The sequence below is a fragment of the Macaca mulatta genome, chromosome 13 (genome assembly GCF_049350105.2).
Source record: "Macaca mulatta isolate MMU2019108-1 chromosome 13, T2T-MMU8v2.0, whole genome shotgun sequence".
In the NCBI taxonomy this organism is placed as follows: Eukaryota; Metazoa; Chordata; class Mammalia; order Primates; family Cercopithecidae; genus Macaca; species Macaca mulatta.
In genome coordinates this window covers 100,881,432-100,896,379 of record NC_133418.1, presented here as the reverse complement: position 1 = coordinate 100,896,379, position 14,948 = coordinate 100,881,432, and the positions used below count along the sequence as shown (strand labels likewise).

Genomic DNA, 14,948 nt, shown 5'->3' with positions numbered 1-14,948 from the left:
CATATTTTTCATCTCAAGTATTATAATTTTCATCCATAGAAGTTTTATCTGGATCTTTTTGTTGCTGTCTTTTGTTTGTTTGTTGCTGCTGCTGTTGTTGAGACAGTATCTCGCTATATAGCCCAGTCTGGTCTTGAATTCCTAGCCTCAAGTGAGCCTCCTACCTTGGCCTTCCAAAGCACTGGGATTACAGGTGTGAGCCATCATGCCTGGCACTTAGTTCTTTTTCAAACACTTTCTTCTGTCTCAACATGTCTACTCTTCCTCTAGTTTCCTTAACTTATGAACTACAGGAATAATAATGATTTTAATGTCCTGGTATAATAATTATAGTGTCTCTGTCATTTTGGGGACAGTTTTGGTTAATTTTCCTTATTATTATTGGTTAAATTTTCCTATTTCTTTGTATACCTGGTGATTATTGGTTAAATTTTCCTATTTCTTTGTATGCCTGGTGATTTTTGATTGAATGCAAGACTGAATTTTAACCATGTTGAGTGCTAGATATTTTTGGTTTGCCATAAATATTCTTTTTTTTTTTAAGTACAAGTGCACAGATTTCCCATAAATATTCTTCATTTTTCCCCTCGGATTCAGTTAAGTTACTTGGACACAGCAGGATTCTTTCAGGTCTTGCCTCCGAAGTTTTGCTAGACACGACCACAGCAGTGTCTGCCGTAGGGCCAATTTTGTTTCAGTACTGATACAAAACCTTTCCAAATACTCTACTCTATGCACTTCGAACTATGGGATTTTTTTCCTCTGGCTGATGCTAAAGGGAACGAATACTCCTGGGACTGTGTGACCTCTAGGGATTGATTCCTTAATTCTTGCAGGTGTTTCTTTGCCCATTGTTCCTTTGGGTATTTTTCTCACAGGCATATAGTGTTTACCATCAGCTGAAGACTCAAGGGGACCTCTGCGGACTTGACTCTGCAGATCTCCAGAGCTCCATTCTTGTAGCCTTCCTCCCTGTAGTACTCTAACCTATGAACTCCAACTGCTCTGGCCTCTCCAGACTCCCATCCCTACTCCTCAATTCAGGCAGACAGCTGGGCTGTTTGTTTTCTGTTTCTCAGGGGCCAGGGGCCACTGTTCTTCTTTGCCTGATGTTCGATATCTTGGAAACTGTTGTTTCATCTATTTTATCTTTTTTTTAAAGTTGTTTCAGGTGGGAGAGTAAGTCTGTTTCCTGTTACTCTGTCTTGTCCAAAAGTGAAAGTTCTCATCCAGACATTATTTTTTCAAACAGTTGTTTTCTGTTCATTCTTTTACTCCTCATTTCTGCAACTCTGATTATCCATTTGTTGAATCTTTTGATATTATCTCATATGTCACTATGACTCTGTTCATTATTTTCTAATATTTCTTCTTCCTTTTTTTCAGATTGGGTAATTTCTAATGATCTGTCCTCAAGTTCACAATTTTTATGTCGTCTCTGATCTGCTGCTAACCCATTGAGGTTTGTTTATTTCTCAAATTTAAGAATTGTATTTTCCACTTGGTTTTTTATCATTTCTATTCTGTGCTAAGATTTTCTATTCATTAATTATGAGCGTATTTTTAAGCATAGCTATCATAACTGTCCTGAAATCCTTGTCTTCTTTTTTTTTCAGATTTTCATGTCAATATAATTTTCTTTTTTTTTTTTTCTTTTTTTTTTTTTTTTGAGACGGAGTCTCGCTCTGTCACCCAGGCTGGAGTGCAGTGGCCGGATCTCAGCTCACTGCAAGCTCTGCCTCCCGGGTTCACGCCATTCTCCTGCCTCAGCCTCCCGAGTAGCTGGAACTACAGGCGCCTGCCACCTCGCCCGGCTAAGTTTTTGTATTTTTAGTAGAGACGGGGTTTCACTGTGTTAGCCAGGATGGTCTCGATCTCCTGACCTCGTGATCCGCCCATCTCGGCCTCCCAAAGTGCTGGGATTACAGGCTTGAGCCACCGCGCCCGGCCCTTTTTTTTTTTTGCTTATTTTACTTTAAGTTCTGGAATACAAGTGCAGGATGTGCAGGTTTGTTGCATGTGCCGTGGTGGTTTGCTGCACCTATCAACCCATCATCTAGGTTTTAAGCCCTGCGTGCATTAGCTGTTTGTCCTAATGCTCTCTCTCCCCTCGCTCCCCAGCCCCCAGTTGGCCCTGATGTGTGTTGTTCCCCTCCCTGGGTTCATGTGTTCTCATCGTTCAACTCCCACTTATGAGTGATAACATGCGGTGTTTGATTTTCTGGTTACTGTGTTAGTTTGCTGAGTATGATGGCTTCCAGCTTCATCTATGTCCCTGTAAAGGACATGGTCTCATTCCCTTTTATGGCTGCATAGTATTCCATGGTGTATATATACATTTTCTTTAACCAGTCTATCATTGATGGGTGTTTGTGTTGGTTACATACCTTTGCTATTGTAAATAGTGCTGCAGTAAACATACATGTGCAGGTGTCTTTATAGTAGAATGATTTATATTTCTTTAGGTACATACCCAGAAATGGGATTGCTGGGTCAAATGGTATTTTTGGTTCTAATATCCTTGAGGAATCGCCACACTGTCTTTCACAATGGTTGAACTAATTTACATTCCCATCAACAGTGTAAAAGTGCTCCTGTTTCTCCACAGCCTTACCAGCATTTATTGTTTTGTGACTTTAATAATCGCCATTCTGACTGGCATGAGATGGTATCTCATTATGGTTTTCATTTGTATTTCTCTAATGATCAGTGATGTTGAGCTTTCTTTCATGTGTTTGTTGGCCATGTAAATGTCTTCTTTTTTTTTTTTTTTTTTTTTTTTGAGACGGAGTCTCGCTGTGTTGCCCAGGCTGGAGTGCAGTGGCCGGATCTCAGCTCACTGCAAGCTCCGCCCCCGGGTTCCCGCCATTCTCCTGCCTCAGCCTCCCGAGTAGCTGGGACCACAGGCGCCGCCACCACGCCCGGCTAGTTTTTTGTATTTTTAGTAGAGACGGGGTTTCACCGTGTTAGCCAGGATGGTCTCGATCTCCTGACGTGATCCGCCCATCTCGGCCTCCCAAAGTGCTGGGATTACAGGCTTGAGCCACCGCGCCCGGCCAATGTCTTCTTTTGAGAAGCGTCTGTTCATATCCTTTGCCCACTTTTTGATTTTTTTTTTTCTTGTAAACTTGTTTGTTTTTTGTAGATTCTGGGTATTAGACCTTTGTCAGATGGGTAGATTGCAAACATTTTCTCCCATTCTGTAGGTTTCCTGTTCAGTCCAGTGATAGTTTCTTTTGCTGTATAGAAGCTCTTTAGTTTAATTAGATCCCATTTGCCAATTTTGGCTTTTGTTGCAATTGCTTTTGGCATTTTTGTCATGAAATCTTTGCCCATGCCCTGAATGTTATTGCCTAGGTTTTCTTCTAGGGTTTTTATGGTTTTGGGTTTTACATTTAAGTCTTTAATCCATCTTGAGTTAATGTATACACTGTAAGGAAAGGGTCCAGTTTCAGTTTTCTGCATATGGCTAGCTAGTTTTCCCAGCACCATTTATTAAATAGGGAATCCTTTTATTAAAGGAATTCTTTATTAAAGGGGAATCCTATCCCCATTGCTTGTTTTTGTCTGGTTTGTCAAAGATCAGATGGTTGTAGATGTGTGGTGTTATTTCTGAGGTCTCCATTCTGTTCCATTGGTCAATATGTCTGTTTTGGTACCAGTACCATGCTGTTTTGGTTACCGTAGCCTTGTAGTATAGTTTAAAGTTAGGTAGTGTGATGCCTCCAGCTTTGTTCTTTTTGCTTAGGATTGTCTGGGCTATATGGGCTCTTTTTTGGTTTCATGTAAAATTTAAAGTAGTTTTCTCTAATTCTGTGAAGAATGTCAATGGTAGATTGATGGGAATAGCATTGAATCTATAAATTACTTTGGGTAGTATGGCCATTTTCATGATACCGATTCTTCCTATCCATGAGCATGGAATGTTTTTCCATTTGTTTCTGTCCTCTCTTATTTCCTTGAGCAGTGGTTGTAGTTCTCCTGAAAGAGGTCCTTCACATCCCTTGCTAGCTGTATTCCTAGGTATTTTATTTTCTTTGTAGCAACTGTGAATAGGAGTTTATTAATGATTTGGCTCTCTGCTTGTCTATTGTTGGTGTATAGGAATGCTTGTGATTTTTGCACATCAAATTTGTATTTGGAGGCTTTGCTGAAGTTGCTTATCAGCTTCAGGAGTCTTTGGCCTGAGATGATGGGGTTTTCTAAATATAGAATCATGTCATCTGCAAACAGAGACAATTTGACTTCCTCTCTTCCTATTTGAATACCCTTTATTTCTTTCTCTTGCCTGATTGCCCTGGCCAGAACTTCCAGTAATACGTTTAATAGGAATTGTGAGAGAGGGCATCCTTGTCTTGTGCTGGTTTTCAAAGGGAATGCTTCCAGCTTTTGCCCATTCAGTATGATATTGGCTGTGAGTTTGTCATAAATAGCTCATATTATTTTGAGATATGTTCCATCAATACCTAGTTTATTGAAAGTTTTTAACATGAAGGGATGTTGAATTTTATTGAAAGCCTTTTCTGCATCTATTGAGATGATCATGTGGTTTTTATCATTGGTTCTATTTATGTGATGGATTATGTTTATTGATTTGCATATGTTGAACCAGCCTTGCACTGCAGGGATGAAGCCGACTTGATTGTGGTGGATAAGCTTTTTGATGTGCTGCTGGATTCGGTTTGCCAGTATTTTATTGACAATTTTGCATCGTAGTTCAACAGGAATATTGGCCTGAAGTTTCCTTTTTTTGTTGCGTCTCTGCCAGGTTTTGGTATCAGGATGATGGTGGCCTCATAAAATGAGTGAGGGAGGAGTCCCTCTTTTTCAGTTGTTTGAAATAGTTTCAGAAGGAATGGTATGAGCTCTTCTTTGTATTTCTAGTAGAATTCAGCTATGAATCCCTCTGGTCCTGGGCCTTTTGTTGTTTTTTGTTTTTGGTAGGCTATTAATTACTGCCTCAATTTCAGAACTTGTTATTAGTCTATTCAGGGATTCGACTTCTTCCTCGTTTATTCTTGGGAGGTGTATGTGTCCAGGAATTTATCCATTTCTTCTAGATTTTCTAGTTTATTTGCATGGAGGTGTTTATGGTATTCTCTGATGGTAGTTTGTATTTCTGTGGGGTCAGTGATGAAAATATCCCTTTTATAATTTTTTATTGTATCTGTTTGATTCTTCTCTGTTTTCTACTTTATTAGTCTAGCTAGCGGTCTATTTATTTTCTTAATTTAAAAAAAAAACCCAGCTCCTGGATTCATGGATTTTTTTGAAGGGTTTTTTCGTCTCTATATCTCCTTCATTCTGCTCTTAGTTATTTCTTGTCTTCTGCTAGATTTTGGATTTGTTTGCCTTTGCTTCTCTAGCTCTTTTAATTGTGATGTTAGGGTGTCAATTTGAGATCTTTCTAGCTTTCTTATGTGGGCAATTAGTGCTATAAATTTCCCTCTTATCACTGCTTTAGCTGTGTCCCAGAGATTCTGGTACACTGTCTTTTTGTTTTCATTGGTGTCAAAGAACTTCTTTATTTCTGCCTTAATTTCATTATTTACCCAGAAGTCATTGTCATTCAGGAGCATGTTCAATTTCCATGTAGTTGTGTGATTTGAGTGAGTTTCTTTTTTCTTTATCTTTCCTTCCTCCCTCCCTCCCTCCCTCCCTCCTTTCTTCCTTCCTTCCTTCCTTCCTTCCTTCCTTCCTTCCTTCCTTCCTTCCTTTCTTTCTTTCTTTCTTTCTTTCTTTCTTTCTTTTTCTTTCTCTCTTTCTTTCTCTCTCTCTTTCTTTCTTTCTTTCTTTCTTTCTTTCTTTCTTTCTTTCTTTCTCTCTCTCTCTCTCTCTCTCTCTTTCTCTCTCTCTCTCTTTCTTTCTTTTTCTTTCTTTCTTTCTCCTTCTTTGCTTTCTTGTTAGAGTCTCACTCTGTTGCCCAGGCTGGAGGGCAGTGGCACAATCTCAGCTCACTGCAACCTCTGCCCCTAGGTTCAAGCAGTTCTCCTGCCTCAGCCTCCCAAGTAGCTGGGATTACAGGCATGCACCACCGTGCCCGGCTAATTTTTATATTTTTAGTAGAGATGGGTTTTTACCATCTTGGCCAGGCTGGTCTTGAACTCCTGACCTTGTGATCCACCTGCCTCGTGCTCCCAAAGTGCTGGAATTATAGGCATGAGCCACCGCACCTGGCCTTGAGTGAGTTTCTTAATCCTGAGTTCTAATTTGATTGCACTGTGGTCTGAAAGACTGTTTGTTATGATTTCAGTTCTTTTGCATTTGCTAAGGAGTGTTTTACTTCCAAGCATGTGATTGATTTTTGAATAAGTACCATGTGGCACTGAGAAGAATGTATATTCTGTTGATTTGGGGTGGAGAGTTCTGTAGATGTCTATTAGGTCCGCTTGATCCAGAGCTGAGTTCAAGTCCTGAATATCCTTTTTTTTTTTTTTTTTTTTGAGACAGAGGCTCGCTCTGTCGCCCAGGCTGGAGTGCAGTGGCCGGATCTCAGCTCACTGCAAGCTCCGCCTCCCGGGTTCACGCCATTTTCCTGCCTCAGCCTCCCGAGTAGCTGGGACTACAGGCGCCCGCCACCTCGCTCGGCTAGTTTTTTATGTATTTTTAGTAGAGACGGGGTTTCACCGTGTTCGCCAGGATGGTCTCGATCTCCTGACCTTGTGATCCGCCCGTCTCGGCCTCCCAAAGTGCTGGGATTACAGGCTTGAGCCACTGCGCCCGGCCTCTGAATATCCTTGTTAATTTTCTGTCTCATTGATCTGTCAAATATTTACAGTGGAGTGTTTGTAAATATTTTATAGTTTGTAAATATTTGATCTGTCAAATATTTACAGTGTAAAGTCTCCCACTATTATTGTTTGGGAGTCTCAGTCTCTTTGTAAGTCTCTAAGAACTTGTTTTATCAATTTGGGTGCTCCTGTATTGCGTGCATATGTATTTAGGATAATTAGCTTTTCTTGTTGAATTAATCCCTTTACCATTATGTAATGCCCTTTTTGTCTTTTTTGGTCTTTGTTCATTTAAAGTCTGCTTTATTAGAGACTAGGATTGCAACCTTTGCTTTTTTTTTGCTTTCCATTTGCTTGGTAAATTTTCCTACTTTCCTTTATTTTGAGCCTATGTGTGTCTTTCATGTGAGATGGGTCTCCTGAATAGAGCACATGGATGGGTCTTGACTCTATCCAATTTGCTAGTCTGTGTCTTTTAATTGGGTCATTTAGCCTATTTACATTTAGGGTTAATATTATATGTGAATTTGATCCTGTCATCCTGATGCTATCTGGTTATTTTGCACATTAGTTGATGCAGTTTCTTCATAGTGTCATGGTCTTTATATTTTGGTGTGTTTTTGCAGTGGTTGCTAGTGGTTTTTTCCTTTCCATATTTAGTGCTTCCTTCAGGAGCTCTTGCAAGGCACGCCTGGTGGTGATGAAATCACTCAGCATTTGGTTGTCTGGAAAGGATTTTATTTCTCTTTCACTTATGAAGCTTAGTTTGGCTAGATATGAATTTCTGGGTTGAAAATTCTTTCCTTTAAGAACGTTGAATATTGGCCCCCACTCTTTCCTGGATTGTAGGGTTTTTGCTGAGAGGTCCGCTGTTAATCTAATGGGCTTCCCTTTGTAGGTGACCTGGCCTTTCTCTCTGGCTGCCCTTAACATTTTTTCCTACATTTGAACCTTGGAGAATCTGATAATTATGTGTCTTGGGGTTGATCTTCTCATGGAGTATCTTAGTGGTGTTCTCTGTATTTCCTGAATTTGAATGTTGGCCTGTCTTACTAGGTTGGGGAAGTTCTCCTGGATAATATCCTGAAGTGTGTTTTCCAACTTGGTTCCATTCTCCCCGCCTGTTTCAGGTACTCCAATCAATCTTAGGTTTGGTCTTTTTACATAGTCCTATATTTCTTGGAGGTTTTGTTTGTCCCCTTTCATTCCTTTTTTCTCTTATCTTGTCTGCATGCCTTATATCAACAAGATGGTCTTCAAACTCTGATATCCTTCCTTCTACTTGGTCTATTTGGCTATTGATAACTTGTGTATGCTTCACGAAGTTCTCTTGCTGTGTTTTTCAGCTTCACCAGGTCATTTATGGTCCTCTCTAAACTGGTTATTCTAGTTAGCAGCTTCTGTAACCTTTTACCAAGGTTCTTAGCTTCTTTGCATTGGGTTAGAACATGCTCCTTCAGCTCAGTGGAGTTTGTTATTGCCCACCTTCTGTAGCCTACTTCTGTCAATTTGTCCATTTCATCCTCCGTCCAGTTCTGTGCCTTTGCTGGAGAGGCGTTGCAATCATTTGGAGGAGAAGAGGCACTCTGGCCTTTTGGGTTTGCAGCATTTTTTGATTGATTCTTTGTCATCTTCATGAATTTGTCTAGTATTGATCTTTGAGGCTGCTGACCCTTGGATGGGTTTTTCTGGGGACTTTTTTTTGTGTTGATGCTGTTATTGTTGCTTTCTGTTTTTCTTGCAATGGTCAGGTCTCTCTTCTGTGGAGATGCTGCAGTTTGCTGGGGGTTCACTTCAGGCCCTATTAATCTGGTTCACTCCTGCACCTGGAGATGTCACTTGAGGAGGCTGGAGAACAGCAAAGATAGATGCCTTCTCCTTCTTCTGGGATCCCTAACCTCTAGGGTACCAACCTGATGCCAGTAGGAATGCTCCTGTATAGGGTGTCTGACAACCCCTGTTGGAGGGTCTTACCCAGTTGGCTGGCGCAGGGAGCAGGATTTGTTTAATGAAGCACTTTGACTGTCCATTGGTGAAGGGGGTGTGCCTCACTGGGGGAAACCCACTTGTCTGGGCTGCCTGGATTCCTCAGAACTAGCAGGAGCAAAGACTAAGTCTGCTGGTCTGTGGAGGCTGCGGCCACCCCTATCCCTAGGGGCTCAGGCCCAGGGAGATCAGCGTTCTGTCCCTGAGCCCCTGGCTGGAGTTGTTGGAGTTCCTGCAGGGAGGCCCTACCCAGTGAGGAGGGATGGGTCAAGGTCAGGCCTGAAGAGGCACTCTGTCTGCCGTCTGCCACAGCCGGTGTGTTGGGCTGGTGGATGATACCTCTTGGGACCAAGCTGTCTAGCCTCCCTGGCTGCAGCGGGGGAAAAGTGGGGCCTGGAGCTATAAAGATGGCTCCCTTCCCTGACCCTGGGAGCTTAGTGTGTTAGGTGGCTATCAGTCCCAATGTTGGCTGTACCCCTCCCACAAGGAGCTCAAATGGCTTAGACAGCAGGCAGCCTCAACTGTGGTGCTGGTCGTCCCTCCCCACAGGAACTCAGCAAGCTTAAGCAGATTCTAGCTTAGAAGCTGTTGAGAACCTTCACCGCTCCGCGGTTGGGATCCTAGGCCCTGGTGGCGTGGGCTCATGAATGGGATCTGCTGATCCGTGGGTTGCACAGTCCCATGGAAAAAGCATGTTTTCCCAGGCTGGGTAGCACGCTCACTCACTGCCTCCCTTGGCTGGGGGGTGGGGGCTCCTCTGCCCTGTGTGGCTCTCAGGTGGCCACCACACCACACTGTTCTTCCTCTCTGTGGGTCATGCCAGCCACCTAGTCAGTTCTGATGACAGAACCTGGGTACTTTGGTTGCTGGTACAGGATTCACATGCTGTTATGGTTCTTTTCGATGGGAACCTCTGATCACACTGCTTCTAGTCGGCTATCTCAGCCCTGCCCCCAAAATCCTTGTTGTCTAATTCCAACATTTGGGTCATTTCAGAGTTGGTCTCCACTGATTGCCTTTTTCTTAAGTATGGGTCACATTTCTCTGTTTCTTTATGTGTCTAGTAATTCTAGATTACATTTTGAACATTATGAATGATACATTGTGGAGGGTCTGGATTCTGTTATATGCCTCTGAAGAATATTGAGTTTTTGTTTTAGGAAGCAGTTATCTTGGCTGAACTCGAACTCCAAACTTGTCTTTCCTGAAGTTGGCAGCAGATGAAGTCACTGTTTAGTCTTTTTTTATCTTTAGCTGGGCTGCATGGAGTCTGCCTTATGCATGTACAGTTTAAGAGTTTGCCAGATATTTGGTCAGAGTTCATTTGCAGAATTTGTGGCATCCCTTTTTTGGCTCCTTCCTTTCCAATATTTTTCCTTTCACCTTCCAGCTCTCATGATTACCCCAAACTCTGTCTTCTAATTTCTGAACCAGTTAGGCCGCATGTTTCTATCTGAGTTTTAGCCACCTGCTTTAGCTCAGACTAAGGCCCTTCCTCAGGCAAGTTAATAAAAAACTGGAAATTCATCTAGTGCTGTTTTTTTGTTTGTTTGTTTTTGTTTTTTCCTAGTGCTGAATAGCATTCATTAACTCCCTGCTTTTTGATAACTCTCCAGTGTCTTCAGTTTGTTGTTTTTTATATATATATTTTTCATCTGGAATGTTAATTCACTACCCCCTATCTGGGTACAGACTTACCAGGAAGGGCAACTCTATGAGGCAAAAATAACAAAGAAAACAAACTAGAGTAGACTCATTTGAGTTTTCTATGCTTCTAGTTGTTGCTTAGCTCCCATGAGCCTTGGCTTCTTTGGATGTTAATGGGGAAGGACAGTTCTTAGATGAGATTTTACTCATCTGTTCTGGAAATAAAAGCAGTGGGACCGAAGACAACTACTTCCACTGACAGTTAACTTGAGAATGTTTTATTTTTTTGTACTAACAAGAGGATCTCAAAGGCAATTCTGTGCTAGAAATCAACCTCTTCCATTTTCTGGCAGGTATTTAATAATTGTGGACATTTGTTATAAAAATGGAACAATTAATGCTGTCATAATTTTGTCACTAATATCACTATTCCCTAAAGATTGTGTTATTTCAAAATCTGAAAATGTGACTTGTATATAAAAACAGTATTTGGCTGGGCATGGTGGTGGCTCATGCTTGTAATGCTAGCACTTTGAGAGGCTGAGGCAGAAGCATTGCTTGAGCTCAGGAATTTGAGGGTACAGTGAGCTATGATCAGACCACTGCACTCTAGCTTAAGTGACAGAGCAAGACTCTGTCTCCAAAATAAGTACATAAAAATAAAATTTATTATTAATATTTATTTGATAGCCATATTCGCTAATGATAAATAAATTTATTACAATTATATTTATGTCAATGCTGTCTAAGAAATTCGTTTCAGTCTTTTGGATAATTTGTCAGTGGTCATGGAAAAATTAATTAAATGAATATATTTCCTTTTATTTTAATAAGAGCTTTCTTTCATTTTGAGAAGATCCAATTGTTTAATTATACTTTTACATTTTATATACAGTTATAAGTTAATGAATAAAAATATAACTCATTTCCTTGATTTATTATATCCGTAGGCTTATGTTTCAGTAATTTTCAAAAACAAAATTAGTGGGTGAATTCATTATGGAAGAACACAAAGAAGAGCAGGAGATTGAATAGAAAGTCTTTCTAAGACCTTGTGTTATTGTTCACTAGTGACAATTCTTCTATGTATAGAGTTTGCCTTAAGTGGCACTAAGCTTTTAGTGAAACTGTTGACATATTCTTAGCTAGTTCTGTAAGAATCAACGCTGGAAGATCAGTATGTCTTACACAGTCAGAAAGCCTCAAATAAAGGCCTAATTTAATCTATTTTAACCCAGAAAAGTAAAAGCATTTTATAAGATGTGAAAAAAGATGGATTCTATCTACCATGTGACTCCGGGAAAGACATTTGACCATTTTGGGACTCAAAATATCTGTGAGCTGAGTTACATTTTGCTGTAGCCAAGAGCAGACAGGTTGAAATACTGTTTAAAAAGTACTTGATGGGCTGGGCATGGTGGCTTAGGCCTGTCATCCCAGCACTTTGGGAGGCTGAGGCAGGCAGATCACTTGAGGCCAGGAGTTCGAGACCAGCCTGGCCAACATGGTAAAACCCTGTCTCTACTAAAAAAACAAAAATTAGCCAGGCATGTGTTGCACACCTGTAATCCCAGCTACTTGGGAGGCTGAAGCATGAGAATCGCTTGAACCCACTGGAGGTTGCAGTGAGCCGAGATGGTGCTGCTGCACTCCAGCAGCCTAAGCAACAGAACAAGACTCTGTCTCCAAAAAAATATATAAATAAAAAAAAAAAGCACTCGATGATATGATTTGGAGAAGACAAACTGCAAACTGCATGCATAGAGAACTTTCCAGGGATATGTCTGTCATGCTAAATATAATGATTCCTGATAGCACTAATAGTTTTTAAAGATTTTCTTTTCAAAGTTTAATTCTGTCCTTTCAGGTCTTAGCTAAAGAAGATACTGAGGCAGCTATTCAATCAATATTATACAGAGAAAATTATATAATTAAGGTAAGAACTGGCTACAAAATGCATCTCAGTTAAAAATTGAATGTAGTTTTTCCTTTTTATATGTAGCATATCATATAAAAACTATTTAGAAAATATGGAAAAAAGAATTAATACTCCCTTGCACCTGGAATTAACCTTAAGGGATGTCTGAGATTGCTTTAATGGACTTCCTCCCTTCCTGTACTTCGTGGGAATTCCTTCACAGAGAGGCACAGGAATTTCCCTCTACTCACTTGTTTCTTTGTCCTAGTGGGTTTCAGCAGTCACTACAAATGAGCTAATCCTTAAGAGCTGTTAGCAGAACACACTGAGTAATTATTACTCAGATATACATAGAACAGGGCTACACTGAGCCAGGATGGGCTTAATGTGACAAGAAGAACATCCATGTGAAGTGTACTAAACACCGGGGACACTGGAGTGGGTAACCTGTTTTTATTTTTAAGAAATTTCTTTAGAGTTCTTTAAAAAGAAAAGGAACTAACATTGGGAATGGCTGAAGTGTGCTATGGCCAGAGGTTAGGGAGGGACTTGGTCTAGCAGACCTCTCAGGGTTCTTAATATTTTATTTTTTTCGTTTTGAAGTTCACACTCATCCTAGTAGTCACAAGACTTTATTTGCTATATGAAAGCTGGATAAGAAGGTTTGGTGAGAATGAATGAATTTGTAGCCTAATCAAGCACCTTCTTTGCAGGCTACTCTCCACTTGGATTAGGTTGTGCTACACTTCTGCCTCTTTACTCTTGCCCTTTTTTTTTTTTTTTTTTAAATCTGAAGGTCAGTTGTACTGAAGGTTTTTTTCCTTTTTTCTTTTTTCATAGAATGTTTTTCTTCCTCTTTTTCCGCCATCCCTTCTCTTCCTGGATAACTATTCTTTTTTTTTTGTTTTGAGACAGGGTCTCACTCTGTCACCCAGGCTAGAGTGCAATGGCACAATTACAGCTCTTTGCAGCCTTGGCCTCCTGGGCTCAAGTGATTCTCCTGCCTCAGCCTCCCGAGTAGTTGGGGTTACAGGTGTGAGCCACAAAGCCCAGCTAAGTTTTAATTTTTTTTTTTTTTTTGAAATGGAGTCTCACTTCTTTGCCCAGGCGGAAGTGCAATGGCGCTATCTTGGCTTACTGCAACCTCCACCTCCCGGGTTCAAGCAGTTCTGCCTCAGCCTCCCAAGTAGCTGGGATTACAGGCACATGCCAGCATGCCCAGCTAACTTTTGTATTTTTAGTAGAGAGAGATGTGGTTTCACCATGTTGGCCAGGCTGGTCTCGCACTCCTGACTTCAAGTGTTCTGCCCACCTTGGCTTCCCAAAGTGCTGGGATTACAGGTGTGGGGTTACCACCACTCCTGGCCAAGTTTTAACTTTTTTGTAGAGACAAAGTCTGACTATTTTCCCCAGGCTGGTCTTGAATTCCTGGGCTCAAGTGATCCTCCTGCTTTGGCCTCCCAAAATGCTAGGATTACCAGCGTGAGCTATCGCACGTAGCCTAAATCCTCATTCTTAAAGGCCCAGCCCAAATGTCTCCCACTTTGGGAGTCTTGGCTTTGGAAAAAAATTAATCGTTTTTTTCAACATATACAATATAAAAGTAAATATACACAATATAAAATTTGCCATTTTAACCATTTTTAAGTGTACCATTCATTGTCATTGATTAGATTCATAATGTTGTGCAACCATCACCACTATTTCCAAAACTTTTTCATTACTCCAAACTGAAAGTTTGTATTCAGTAAGCAGTGGCTCGTCATTTCTCCCTCCCCCAGGCACTTGGTAACCTCTAATCTACCCTCTGTCTCTAGGAATTTTGGCTATTCTAGATAGTTTATATATGTGGAATCCTATACTATTTGTCCATTTGTGTCTGACTTATTTCACTTTGGCATACTATTTTCAAAGTTCATCCACATTGTAGCATATATCAGAACTTCATTCCTTTTTATGGCTAAATAATATTCCATATTACACATGTAAATAAATGTGGTTTGTATATACCACATTTTATCTGTTCATCTGTTGATGGATACTTGGATGATTTCCACCTTTTGGCTATTGTGAATAATGCTGGAATGAACACTGGTATACAAGTATTTCTTTGAGTCCTGAATTTTCATTCATTTGGCTAGGAGGGGAATTGTTGGGTCTTATGGTAGGTCTGTTTAAATTTCTGAGGCCCACCAAACTGGGAATCTTTTAAGAATCTAGGAGATGGTTTTTCTCTCCTCTGTTTTCAGTTATTTTATTTATAGTATGCCATTTATATATGCATCATATATAAATATACATCTTGTTATATTCCCCCTCCCACTGTTTGTGAATTTGTTTGTTTCTTAGGGATGAGTTTTCACTATGTTGCCCAGGCTAGAGTGCAGTGTCCCAGTCATAGTGTACTGCAGCCTTGAAGTCCTGGGCTCAAGCGATTCTCTAGCTTCAGCCTCCCAGGTAGCTAGAAATATAGGCAGGCGCCACCTTGCCTTGCTTTTGATTTGTTCTTTAGTCTTTCTCCCCAGGGAGAGCACGCATGTTGCCCCAAATACCTGTGTTTTCCTTATTTGCAGCAGAGTGTATGTCACATAGTAGAAGTTAAAGCCAAAGAAATGATTGAATTAATGAATGTCTTTGAGGGTTATTCTTAGGAGTAATTTAAACCT

The 14,948-nt window shown here is 40.6% G+C and overlaps 1 protein-coding gene across 1 annotated transcript in view; it reads left to right on the top strand.

The window, feature by feature from the left end:
* Positions 1 to 14,948, top strand: part of FAM228B (family with sequence similarity 228 member B) — a 112,042-nt gene that overhangs the window by 65,484 nt on the left and 31,610 nt on the right. The window contains 1 exon segment of the mRNA XM_077960087.1: positions 12,232 to 12,300. The gene's annotated coding sequence lies outside the window, so the exon portion shown is untranslated.